Genomic DNA, 15,172 nt, shown 5'->3' on the forward strand with positions numbered 1-15,172 from the left:
TAGCGCTGTACAGTTTATCACAATAACATCTTTTCTGTATTAGATATCTGTTTACATAACGTTTCACACATCAACAAGCAATGTACAAGCCTACAGATATATTCTGCTTCTTGGAAAACTCTAACCAATGACCAAGTTCTATCGTATTTTTTGTAATCTTCTCGGTCGTGGTAGAAATAATTTATGCAAGAGCGCAAGATTTAAATATATATGTATTTTAAAGATAAGAATATAAAGAAATAGAATTTTACAGAAAAAAGATTACGTAATTTCTGTTTATTAAAAGTGCACAAAGTAAATAAGAAATATCCTGTAATATTAATTTCTGAAAATGATGTTCAACGAAAGAATTTATTCTGTAAATCTAATTTATTCTGTAAATCAATGTGCACGGTTCTACATGAAAAATTTTACAAAATCAATCATCCGGAGATAATGCGTTTGGATTTTGAAAAGTAATTTCGGTTAAAGTTTGTTATAACACTTTTATATATCTTAAGTGAATTGAAAAGCGTTCAGACTCACATTAATCATATCGCTGATTTTTAAATAAATTAATATTTTATATTAACTATAATAATTAATAATAACTCTATAACATATAACTATTTATAATATATTATAATATATTACTATTTATAATATATTATATAAATAATTTTATAATTATTATTATATTTAATTTAATAATAAGTATAAGATTAATTACTAATATTTATTTAATATATTATTAAATAACTGATTTATATATTTGTAAGATTTGTTATTGTAACACAGTATCAGGATCTTGAAACCCTGATGAAGTGAGCTAAAATATTCACAAAACATTTTGGTATAAAAATGACACTAACGCGGTTCAAACCCGAAAAACATCTTCAAATGTTAATTGTAACATAATCTCTCGATTCACATTTTCAATAAAACAGATAAGAGACTGTAGTTTTAAATTACAGTGCTGTCCTATGACACCTGATCCATATTCTAAGTGACAAAATCGAGCGTCACGCAATATCAAAGTATATGTACAGACACCGACAATCCCGTGGATCATGAAAACGTATGTTGTCCATCGTCATCGTCATCATGAAGCGAGCTGAGCGTGTTTCCGACGACGCTTAAGCTTACCGCCGACAGGTGTGGGCTTTACAGGTGTTAAGCCTTTTGGCTGATAAGAAACGCGCCTGTGACGTCAGATCGGCGCGGATAGAGTATATGAGTCGACACCGCGGGACGTCCACGTCACTCGTTCTTGAACCTCCTTCGTCTGTTCATTCCGTCAAGTCATTTGTCGTGAATTTTTGCCCGTAATATATTATCCAGTTCATTCCCGCCATCGTCACCGATTCCGTCTTCAGATTCTCCGGAAACCGAGGGATCTTTCGCAACGTCAGACGGATTGATTCTGGTTCGATCAACTTTCTTACACAGGTAAGCAAATGGATTGCGCCGAACGACGACGCGGAATTAGTTTCGAAATCAAAAAGGGATACTAGAGAAAAAATATAAACATTAATGTAAGTTCTTATGTTTTATATATTTCTCGCACTTTGTTTGTATTAGATTTTCATGTCTTAAAAGTGTAGAAGTGATCACAAGATAAAGAGACACAGAAAACTTTATATCGATTGGCATATTTCGATCAAGGAAGACGACCGGAAAACTTTTTGATTTTGAGATTCTTCACGAGAGATTACTTCTTCTTTTTTTTGAAAACATTGAAAATATATCTGTTTCCATTCGCTTGCGTGTCTTTTCATGTGCAAATTTGACAAAACAATTGCACGCTCGGAGCAATACGAAGTGTACGTACATATATGTACATATATATATATACGCTCCACTTTAGTTACATAACGTACAGCCGCGCGAGGCCGTCTCTACTTGTCAGCTTATGGGAATGATAATTTCGGCATTTATGTGTCAATCCTAATAATTTGTCAAGATATTTTTTGCAAAAAACATTGGCTAATTGTTGCTATTGATATTCAAGAAAAGATATAAAAAAAGAAAGAACTTTACGCTCCTTTTGTATTTACGTATCTTCACGATGTGAATTAAAAAAATTAGATTGCAAGTTTAACGTATTCAATCCGGATATAACTTTCGTTTTGCAGAGAAAAAATTTTGAAGCTCATTAAGGTAACTTCACTGTATGAAACAGATATGCAAATTGCTGTTTTGCAATCTGTTTCTGTGTAACAACTCATTAATGTTCGGTAAAGTTATGTGTAATACGTCAAAATATTTGGTAATACATATATAATATGTGAAAATGTAATGAAACAACTGAACTAACAAATATAAAACGGTGTTTGTCGTATAGAGAACTTGTCATTGAAATTAAAAATTGCCAATTAAATTAGGATAATTTACTAAAAAATATTACTAACATTCCAAGTTTAATGCATTTTTTAAAATCATGTTAATATCTATTATTATATCGGTATAAAAGATAATTAACGCTATTTATCACTCATTATATACTTGTGTGTGTACACGCGCGCGCGTGAAAGGGATACAAAATTATCTTCTGTCTTTACGTAACGTAAGATAACCTGAAAAAGTAATATTTTTAGTGTATTCGACTAAATATTTTTTATTCTGTTGTACATAAAGTAAAAATAAAATTTGAAACATTTGATGTAAATGTTATGCATATAATCGCAGGATGTAACAACAAAATCAACTTCGGCATGCGCATTTTTTTGACGTGATGCAACAGCTTTGAATAAAGAACATTATGTTCCAAAATGCAATAAGAATTTTACGATAATATTAAAAAACAGACACAATTCTTAAAAAAATAATTTAATAATTTTAATAAATTACTTTAAATTATAAAAAATATTTTCTTTACATCTAACTCAATAATACTAATTGAAGAGTACTTGAGGAAAATATCTCAATTATAATTGCTTAAACACAATATATTAATTATATAAGTAATTTTTTAATAATTAAATTTTTAATAATTTTATAAGTTCATTAGAGTTGTGTAATTTTTCGCAAATCATATAAACATCTTTACTACAAACCAAAAGACGTTTTACTGAATTATAACTCGCTTTACTTCTTTTATCTCACGGATAAGCGTGTGTTAAAAACTTCGTTATATCACCGAAAATATGATATATAGTTGTATCATCCACGGAATATTACATACATCGGTTCTCGATAATATTGCGTCAAGATAATAATGCTTCAATAGTTCAGCTCAGTCTTTAATTAACACAGGTGTCGATCCGATTATGCTTCCTCGCTAATTGACGCTCGGCAATATTATCATATCGTGTAGCTATCGTTATTTTTTTCTTCTTCTCAAGGAAATACATCATGACACAATTTTGTGCCTCGTAATAGAGGAATATCTCGTCGTCATCTATATCGCAAAGAGAAATAGATGTACGCAACGACCATGTATAGACTAAAATTGATTACATAATGCAAGTGTGTAAACTACCGGCAAAGATTCTACGTCCACTTGTAAATTAACACGATTTGTAATTAATGCAGCCTACCGACAATCACCACTGCAAAGCGTGGTGTTCTTAAAGATAGAGAGAGCAAATGAGAGAAAGAGAAAGAGAAAGAGAAAGAGAAAGAGAGTAGAGAGAGAGAAAGAGAGAGAGAGAAAGAAAGAGAGAGAGAGAGAGAGAGAGAGAGAGAGAGAGAGAGAGAGAGAGAGAGAGAGAGAACGAATAACTTCCACGTCTGCCACAATTTATGAAAATTTACTACTCGGGGAGTTATTGTCGAGATGATTTTTGGTAATATCAGAGTTGAGTTACTTCGTTATCGCCTTATCGCATTGCGCACACTGATAAGACGCGCAATCGCGACTCTATCAAAGACGATATCTCGCATGTACCATCATTTATCAAGTAATAGAGAAAACGCGGGCATTCCACATTTTTGAGACATTTATAGAGTATGTTGTTTTAAAAAAAAATCTTGAAGTTTTAGTTTTGTATGAAAGAAGAAGGAAAAAAACAGACAAAAAATGTAATAAGTTAGAATCAACTTTTTAAGTTTATAGAGATACAATTTACAGAGATTTTATCTTGTTCAAAAGGCATTTTATCAACAGTCTTTTGTTATATGCAAAATTTAAATGATAAAATATTAATTATACAATAATATTTTTTTAATTCAATATATTAAAAATAAGAATAAGAATACAGATTTGCATACTTTTATCGAGATCGTTTTTTGAATAAGAAAGCATGTTAAAAATACGGAGAGCGAATCCGGATTAAATTTTAACAGCTTTCACGCTGCAATCACCGAATCAATGACTGTTTAAGCAGTTGCTTGTAATGACGGGTGAAAATGTCATCTGAGTAAATAAAACACAAAAACGATCTCGCTCCACATGACGACGTTCAGTTTGTCGTCAGGTTTGTACATAGATTAGTCGAAACGCGTTAATTATACGAGTGACGCGAAGCTGACACGACCTCGCGAGTTTACGTACATTAAAATACGAACCATCTTGCACTTTATCAGGAAGAGCTAAAAATATAACAACAATCTTATTGTCTCGTTCTATTCCAGAAAAAAATGGACATTATATAATATATCATTTTCGTCGTAATATGTTTTTCTTTTTAATAAGGTTTAAATTTCCACAGTCTGTCAAATTGTGTTGCTGAATTATTATAAATTGCGAATTATCGGTCAAATATTATTTTGATATGACAAATAAAACCTATGTTAAAACCGATAAAAACCATATATCGCTAATCCGACTATTTTTTCCGCTTTGAAAGAGAAACCTGTCAGGGAAAGAAGAAGTATCAATCTGATATAAATCTGGCAATTAAATTTTAGGAAGCACCGAACCTGATCGCGGTCTCGCGGTGTTCGCGGTATCATTGGATGATCAAAAAGATGTGCTAACGAGTCGTGGCACGAGCTGGTAGCAGAGCGGTTATGTTTGCAGTGCAATCAGGTGGCGGCGCTAAAGAGGAAGAGGCTCCTCGCACCTTCCTGATAACGAGATGTGCCGCTACGTTGAAGCAGTCATACTCTCTTTTACGCGTCGAGGGCTGCTACCTTCTTTCGACTTGCAAACCGAGTTGCACGTTCTGCTAACAGATCGTTGTTATCTACGTTGCTGTATCAAGCAAAAAGCTGTTTTCTACGCAGATGAAAATGGCTGCCAGTTTTAGAAGTCACATCCTCACGTATGTTTGTATGTATGTGTATATATCATTAATATCAACCGAATTAGAATAAAAAAACAAAATTAGTATCCAAGAAACAATAAATTGATTTAAAATTGCAAAAAAATTTCAATTGAGATATATAGGATACCTCGGAGTAAGATGCCACATTTAAACCTGTTTGTTGCAATTTTAAAAAAGACAATGATACATTTGACAATGAGTGTCGTTTTATTGAATAAAACAATTTTTCATAATTAACAACAAAAGATAAAATTTTCGACTTTTATCTATTAATCTGATTATAACTAAATAAAACATAAAACTATGCAAATGTGATGTCTTCCTCCAAACATAGAGAGAAAATGCTACAAACAAAAAAAGTACTATATTTTTATATTAACACAAAGATAGCTTTTACAAAGAGTTGTAGATGATGTACATATAATTAGAACATCCAGTCTTGATTACAGTCTGAAATCCCGGGACTGAATTTCGAGACTTTAGGCGAATTTTGAAATTCCTGGAATTCCGAGACTCGTTCGAGATTAGAGTTTTGTGATAAAGTAATAGTTACAGATAATAAATTACAATTTAAAATATAAAGAAATTAAAGATATAATAAAAATATAAAACGCAGTATGAATTGTTCGCTGTTTTACTAAAGTAGAATTTTAAAAACTTTTTGAGCTTACATTTCACTTACAAGCTCAATAGTCAATGAGTTAAACAAATTCAAAATATTACGTTAATCAATACTTCCAGTCAGACATTCAATACAAATTAATGTGATTGCACTGTGAAGGCAAAGTAACAAAAAGAAAATTACAATATTAGAAATAATATAGTACTTTTATTACTAAACAACATAAAGTACTTCAATTTTCTTTCCTAAAACTGAACTAAAATCTTTTTCTTATAATGAAGAACTCATTAGACAACATAAGAAAAAAAACAGACTTCTTTCTAAAACTGCTAATTATAACCTCAAAACTGCTAATACAATGCAACGATAATTATTATTGATATTCAACAAATAATTTATCAAACACAGTTACAGTATATTTATTTAGTTATTATATAAACACAAAATACGATAAGTTGATAACCTGACCACAACCAACCCGAGAAAAAATGGATTAGATCTAATTTAAACCTAACGAGATAAAAAAATGGAAAAATAGATCTAATTAGATCTAAATTAAATCTAAATAGATATAAAGTAGATCTAAATAAATATAAAGTAAATCTAAATAAATATAAGTAAATCTATGTAAATTTACACTTTTATTTATTATTAGATCTACTTTTGATCTACTCAGATCTATTATATTAGATCACCTCATATCTGTTCAGATCTGCTTAAATCTAAGTAAATCTGAATAGTTTTAATATAGTAGATTTGAGTAGATCTAAAGTAGATTTAATAATATATAAAAGTGTAAATTTAATAGATCTACTTATATTTATTTAGATCTACTTTATATCTATTTAGATTTAATTTAGATCTAATTAGATCTATTTTTCCTTTTTTTTATCTTGTTAAATTTAAGTTAGATCTAATCCATTTTTTCCTGGGAAGTGCATAAATAATACAAACCTTCTCATACAGCACAGAAAGATTGCAAAAAGATTGCAAACATATCTTTATTGCAATATTGTAATATTGCAAAGTAATTGCGCAATGTAAATGCAATATGAATACAATGTAAAAAGCAATATAAAAATGTCCGTCTTTAGCAAGATTGCGTTGCAATATCATGTTCATATTGCAGCGCAATATATCTGCAACAATAAATAAAAATATTTCTCTTATTTTTATTAAATATAATTTACAGTACATATGTACATAGTATACACATATTCAATTTATATTTATTTTTTTAAAAGTTTCTAATATCCTACAAATAGACAATTTGTTATAAGGCAATCTGTTAAAGAAAACAAATTAAAATTAAAATACAAGTGTCAATATTATACAAAAGTATTTTGCAATGTAGAAGTAGTTTACAAACTTATCAAATGATATGTCACAAATCAATAGTGTTATATAAAGCAGTTTGTAAAACTATTGTAAGCAAGGCAGTCTGCAACAGGAAATAAACTGGGGAATTCAAATACAAAAGTCAAAAAATACAATATAATCTCAAAGTAGTTAAACATAATTAAAGAATAATTTTACTTAGTTATTTTATCTTTGCTTTTTCTTCCAATTATGCCTTGCCTTATACAACGTCTATACAATATATATCTCAACGTAATCAACGAAAAATAAACTAAAGACAGAGCCCAGTAAAAATAACTCAGCACACTCAGTACAATCAACGTGTTCAGGCAAGATCCTTTTCCGCGTATGCGCGACAGTGACAGCGAATGTACAATGCATTCAATGCGAACATTGCGATACCGAAATTATTGAAATATAAAAGTTATGTATGATGTGATGATATTTCTATATCTGATAAGTAAATTCATTTCTCAAAAAATTAATGACTGTTGCGTCTTGTGAACACAACTATAAGTTATGTGCAATGTTTTGCAATGTTTCTGCAACATTTTTACAATCTTGCTATTATCTTACGCCGAAATATATATTATACGTTACAATAAATGTTACAGAAATAGTACTGTGCAATTTGCAATATTGCAATATTCCTGCAATGTAACTACAAGTTTCTATGCTGTATGGATTATTATACTGCGGTTCTTAGTTAAAATATCCTATTTCACATTTTTGCAGTTTTTAAAATATATTGGAAGTTCTACACATATTCCATCTTCTAAATAAAGCTAGAAAGTCCTAAAGGCTTTATAGACGTCTAAAAAGTATTTAACTTAGTTGTCCTACCTGCTGATGACACAAACAAAAAAATAAAACCTTAGGTTTTTCAATTCTTTCGATATGCTAGATAGGATATTTTAGCTAAGAAGGGTAGATAAAAAGTTCTGTGCTGGACATTAATTTGCAATTAAAATGTTAGGAAAAGAATAAAAAGTACACAATAATATATACTTACCTATTTGTTACTTTATTATACATTAAAATATTATTAATTATTTGGCACTTTTACAACCGTAAGCCGACTGCAATAAGCATCAAAAGAGCGGAATAGTGGTGTTGTCACTTTATAATTTATAAGGTGTAGTTTTTAAAAAAAGTTGATACACACACAATTTACTTTTTAACGATAAAATTGTAAGCAGTCTTAAAAGTGAGTCTCAAAATTCCCGAAACCATCTTTTACAAGTCTCGAAAGTAAACAAAAACATTTGACAGTTTTTTTGTAAACACACAGTAACAATGTAACTGCGATGTAACATGCCTTGTACGTAGCAGTTACATTGTTGAATGGGAAATTATAACATTAATGTTACGTTACTGTTACTTTGTGTTTACTGGGGAGACTCTCGAAATTTCAGAAGTCTCGATTTCCGGGATGCCTTAATATATATTTTGTGAAATTATTTCAGACACTTAACACGACTGTATTACACAGTCACCTGTGTACGTAGCTGGAAAGCACCCGATATACATATTGTGACATCTTCTTCTAATATCATCGCATTGACATCTGCGTTGTTAACTTTAAGAATTTTGCGGATTTATTCGATTATATTTGATCAAGGAAACTTAATCATACGTGCAAGAATGAGACAGAAATATTAAATGAATGTATTATGTATATAAAATTAGCGCGATGATTTTAATTACAATAACAACTGATTTTTAAAAATACATAGAAAAATATACTTAGATATTATATTGGATAAAAATATTCTCATACTTAAACACTTTGAAAATAACTCAATCTCAATTTCCAAAGCCTTTGTTTTTGTCTAGAATTGTTAATACCGCTATTGTTAGTAGAACAAGTGTAAATATTTATTTAATGGGGTGATTCAATGTCTTTTCTGTGTGCCAGCAGGTTAAAATCCCGGCTCGCGAGGTAGCTTCTTACAATTACGACGCCATCACATTTACACGCCGCGATATTGCGCATAACGCGACTTTTGCGTGATAACGGTTATCGCACAAAATTTATTGTCAGCAAACAGACCTCTTTCTTCGAGGAACTTCCTACTCTTTAAACACAATGTTACGTAAAGCGATTAAAATATCAACAATTAATTATTGTACATATGTATGAACATGTAAATTGATATATATTTGATGCTTTCGCGGTATATTGTATTGACATTTGAAGATATTTTTCGGATTTAAACTGCGTTAATGTCATATTTATATCGACGTTTTGATACCTAATACTCGAATTGCTCTTGAAACCCTGATGAAGTGAACTGAAATGTTCACAAAACGTCGGTATAAAAACCCGAAAAACATCATCAAATGTTAACATAAAAAGTATTAATATTAAAAGACCTGTTTTTTTTTTAATCTTGTTTTTTTGATGAAATAAATATACGCAAAAAATATTAAATAAGGGAGACCTAGGTGAAATGAAACATATTTAAGTTGAAACAATAACAATATTTCAAAACCTATAACAGTTGATGATTGGACAACAATGCAGTTTTAATATACATTATATATAAAATAACTAATTGACTATCAGCAGATGTCGGCGATGTGCGATGAGCATTTGTGTCACTGTGACGTTTGTACAGTAAAATCAATTTAAACTAAGTTATTAATAAAGAAACTTTTAGGTTTCAAAGTTCCTAAACTAAGAAATGTATAGACGGTCATGTAAGCCGTTCGCTGGATGTTGTGCGGAAATATGCGTGTATATATATACAGGGTGTCCGACAATTAGTGTAAAATCTCTCGTAGGCAAATAGAAGAAGTAAAACTGAGTCGAAAGGTCTTGAACCATTTTTTCTATTACATATAATAAAGTAATTATTGAGTAATTATTGAATAAATCAAGCCAATTAAGCGCCTATTTTTAGCCGAACGCATGTCAGTGAACCACGCGCCTGGTGTGCGCTAAAGGTCGGCGCTGATTGGCTTGATTTATTCAATAATTATTCCTATATTATATGTAATAGAAAAAAATAATTCAGGACTTTTCGACTCAGTTTTACTCCTTCTACCTGTCTACGAGCGGTGAGACGGCAATTACGGGACACTCTGTATATGTGTTCACGTATAAATCTTACAAGTGAGTTTTTGAATTGAGATTTCAATTCTTAAATTCATATAAAATGCTATATTTGCATCTCATATTTAAAAAGTTAAATTTATATAATCGAAAGATTAAATTTATATGATCGAAGTAGGTTAACACACCTTGTTTCAATTTATCTCGATTTTAAGTTTTTATCATTTCACTTTAATTTGTTATTGTATAATATTTGTATAGGCATTATTTATTATTGTTATAGAATGCCAAATAAATACGTTCGTAAGACTGATCGAGGTTTAGCAAGAGTAAAAATATATGAGCTTGCTGCAAAAGAAGTTAAAGCAAAAGAGCTTTAGAGATGCCGCGTCGTCATACAATTTGAATTATTCTTCTCTGTATCGACTTATTAAAACTAAAAAAGCTTTTGATGAAAATAAAAGTTAAAATTTACCCAGCGTTGGATATTTCAAAACTTTTATTGTATTTTATAAGGAGGTATTTTTTAACATTAATTTTTAATTTATATAAAAAACGCCAAAATGTTGAGGTTATATGATTGATACAAAATGAAGCTTAATTATCTATTCTTTCATATGTGAGATGCAAATCTAGCATCCCGTATGATTTTAAGAATTGAGAATTCAATTCGAAAAACTCACTTCTAAAAATTTACAAGTGAATTCGTTACATGTGTATACATATATATATATACATGTATAAGTTCTCGCTCAACACTTTGAGAACGGCTCGTAAGGCCTTATATTCATTCATTGGTCTTAATTATCTAGTTTATACATGTTTGATTTTTTCTCAAGAAAATGTTAAGTTTAAATGATTGATTTAACCAAATGAGATTTAATTATCTAATTAATAATTATTTATAAGTATTTGCTACTATGTTGCAATTCAAGAAAATGCCTTAAACATTTTTAACAATGTTTGTTAAGATACAAATCTCAATTACACATAATATATACATATTATTTTATTTTGATATAAACTTTAGATGTTTCAATCTACTTTCTCTGCTGTTTCAGTTTACCTCGATGCTAGGTGGGTTGCAACAGTTAAAGTACTTCGCTTAAAATTTATTTTCTAGAACTTAGATACGCGGTTGGAATGTTTTATTTTTAAGAATAAGTAAAGGATAAATAAAGGTTTATAAAAAAAAGTCCTTATCCTAACGTTAAATTTAAGATAGTTATGATGGAAAATGTAAAAATTGTTTCAACCCACTTCAGTCCTTACTTAATCGCAAACATAGAAAAAGCGAAACTTGATTAAATAATGTTTTTGACACTATGAAAATGTTAACAGTTTCTTATTTGTAAGCGAACATTTTGTTGAGAGTTTCATTAAAAATTAAGTTTACATGACAAAACAAAAGATATATACAAAAGATAATTTTGGTAATAATTATTTTGGTAATAAATATACAGTTTAGGTTACACCTCATCGATTTCTGTGCGTTTTAGATATATTGTAGAGAGAGAGCAGGTCATACCGAGTAATTATTTAAAACAATTTCATGGGGGACAACCTTGGTTTTGGCTATATGATAATTGAAAGTGTCTGAACAATACTACTATTTTTTGTTCTTTTTTTGTTTGCGTTGTAAGCGTGTAGCAAGGAAGTGCTTTGCTCTCCCGTAGAGAGGGAGTGGCTGTGCCTCTTGCTTCACTCTTTGAAAAACCATGTAGACACTTTTGACATGAAGCGACATTTAATTAGGTCCTATGCAATAACGAAATAAGAAACAATAAAGAATAACTTATATACAGATATTTTATTATATTAAAGATAATGTTTTGCCATAATATCAAAAATCACTTGTATATGTTCGGTAAATGCATAAAAAGCATACGTTCGCGATTTAAAGTCACATCTGCTCCACACTGTGAACAATTAATATGTCCATGAATAACTTTACGATCAACAAGAAAATCTACTAATTTATCGCTGTTCTCAACGAAACTTAGAAATTCGTGTAGTCGCATGTTGAAAGCTATTAACAAACTGCGAGAAATAGTGAAACGGATTCTTGACTAATTATAAATTACCTTGTAATTCAATTTGAATTACCTTGTAGCTTTGTTTTTTCACTGTTCGTAATATCAGCTCTTATAATATCTAGAGTAAAACATTAAAATTCTGAAACGTCAAATTGTTATATCTCCTGAACCAAGGCCGTCCTCTGCGAAATTTTTTTAGATAAGTACTCAGTATAACCTGCCCTACATGTCTAAAGCGCAACAAAATGGGTGAGGTGTGATCTAAGATGCATATTAACCCTCATTTTTATTATACAATAATAGATACAATAATAGAATCCCAATTTCTCATCTAATGTTTTCTAAAAATTCGTATAATAATATTTACTGTTTCATTACTTGTGTGATTGTACAACACTTGTGCTTAATATAATTGCGTTGTTAAATACTATATAACTTCTACGTATTAAGATTAAAATCTATGCTGAATAGAATAGAATAATAAAATACATTTTCAACAATACAACAATACATTTTCTTAAATGTTTAACGAAGATCTTGTGAATGGTGTTTTTATACATTTCATGTATGAAACAAATATGTTATGCAATAAGAAATATTGTATATATTATAAAAATAGAAATGTAGAAGAATCTTCATCGATACACAGACGAAGCGCTCGCTATGAAGAGAGCTATCCATCGACAGTATGGTAATAATAGACACTGTCATGGAGTTGCTCTCTTTGTGGACGCCGCTTGATTCAACGCTTTCAACGAGGTTCGTCCTTTGTGCTCTTTGTGATATTTGCAAGAGGAAATCTGTAAGGATAAGAATGCGTTCTAATGATTTTTATACGTGTTTTATTTTAATTTTTCAATAACTATTGGCGTTTACTAATTTTTGAACATACTCGTCTATATATATATATATATATTGATATTTTTTTAATCTAAATTATCTATCTTTTTTTCTTTCTCTTTTTCTTTTTCTGTCTCAACTATTGAAAGAATAAGATATAATATGTATGTTCCGTTTTGCTTATATTTTATATTTATATTTTAAGATTGAATAATATATGATATAATAATGTTATATAATAACATATATAATATCCGAATGTATCTCATAATATATAATTAAGAAAAATATAATAATTTACTTATTCATATATTTATATATTGTGTATAATAAAAATAATATTTTTAAAGTTAAGTCGTAAATTGCGTAAGTTATTTTGTCAATGCACGCTTGCCTATTCTTTCATTACGGATCTACGGAAGTCGATCCGCTGCTTAGCGCTTATGCAGCGAAAATTGCGTAGTTTATGAGTCTATTAAAGTCGATTCCCCGGTCACTTCATGATCGTGCAACGAAAATTGCGTGACATCCACAAAGGGTTGCTATGTACGCATTTTACCGCTTTCCTCCACGATGTAATAGCGTTATATACATGCGCTATACATCGTATAAAGCTCGGATTTATTAATTGAATGCTAGACGTTGTAAATTCTTTTATTTCCGAATTAGAAACTTTTTCAGATTTCTTTTGCTTTTAAATATATCTAACGTCTGGATACTTGCTAGTGAATAATTAACAATAAAATTGTGAGTTGTTCAGCCCATTTTGAATTTTATCACAAAGATCTCAATCTTTCCTTTTATGACTAGATACATCTACATACATACACTTTCTTTTATAAATATTAGAAATTAGGACCTGTGACTATTTCTTTTTGTTTATATAAAATGCAATAAGTAATCTAAATAATGGCATATATATTGACTACACACACATTTAATTATCGATAAATATGTTCGTTTATTACTGATAATTATGACACGAGCTACGTACCAAACGCGTATTTAGTCGATAAAATGTACATTCATCGATAAGAGTAATAAAACAGGTCAATATATTTTGTGCTACTTTTATATATTGATTCATATAATCTAAAATATACATATATTAGGTATATATATTTAAAAACAACATGTGTTGAAAAATGCAAAATGTATTTTATCCAAATAAACCATTTAGTCCTATATAAAATAATTTGTTACTATTATAAAGAAAACACTATTTTCAATCAACAGAATAGAGGGTTTAGTGAAAACATACACAGATTCTGTAATGCAGTATTTTCATGTAACGCGAATTTATTTTATTTATTATTTTTTTCAGATAAATCTTGATTTTTAGTCTAAAAATGTAACAAAAAATTTGTTTATTTGATTTTCAATTGCGTTTGGTTTATCCACTGAAAGATTTTAAAACTATATAAAATTTTTTGTTACTTTAAAATAAAAAATTGACATCTGCTATTGTCTCAACACAAATTTTATTGTATGTAACTCAATCGTTTGATTAAAAATATACAATATTTATCAATTTTACGGCAATTTAGTGAGTTCGATTTGGAATATAAACAAATATTATTTGCTACTACTTACTGATATATTATGTGATAACTATTATAAATAACATGCAAAAACAAATAAATGCTACTATAATTTTTGTTTTGTTATTTTGAACAAAATAATTTAATTTAATTGTTTTAGTTAATTATAGATTTAAAAATTTTGATACTTGACATGAATGAACTAAATCTTTTTTTAATACAATTAAATAATAAATCAATCATTAGATCAAACAACTATACAACTATACTATACTAAATTTAGTCTGTATAACAAATTTTTTCTCATCATAAACTTACATATTTTATATTTATAATTTGCTTTCCACATTAATTGTCTCTTAGTTATCTCATTTGTGTACTTAATACGTGAGACATTTTGTACGCTTCGGATCAAGTGCCCGAAGCACATTTTCTCTTTTATTTTACTGACAATAGAAAAAGATTTGATAAATTATGATTACAGACAAAATTATTTTATCAAGAGGCACGGTAGTTGTGTCTTTTGC

The 15,172-nt window shown here is 29.2% G+C and overlaps 1 long non-coding RNA gene across 3 annotated transcripts; it reads left to right on the plus strand.

The window, feature by feature from the left end:
* Positions 1 to 1,261: 1,261 nt before the first annotated feature.
* On the plus strand, positions 1,262 to 9,520 carry LOC109861938. 3 transcript variants are annotated; one of them, XR_002251059.1, is made up of 3 exons: positions 1,262 to 1,428; positions 4,831 to 5,198; positions 8,637 to 9,520. It is a non-coding gene; the product is annotated as an uncharacterized LOC109861938 (long non-coding RNA). The 3 variants fall into 3 exon arrangements; XR_002251057.1 differs by having other exon boundaries at positions 4,831 to 5,194; XR_002251058.1 differs by having other exon boundaries at positions 4,831 to 5,194; positions 9,092 to 9,520.
* The last annotated feature ends 5,652 nt before the right edge of the window (positions 9,521 to 15,172 follow it).

The sequence above is a fragment of the Pseudomyrmex gracilis genome, unplaced genomic scaffold (assembly GCF_002006095.1).
Source record: "Pseudomyrmex gracilis isolate BER0280 unplaced genomic scaffold, ASM200609v1 scaffold_1173, whole genome shotgun sequence".
In the NCBI taxonomy this organism is placed as follows: Eukaryota; Metazoa; Arthropoda; class Insecta; order Hymenoptera; family Formicidae; genus Pseudomyrmex; species Pseudomyrmex gracilis.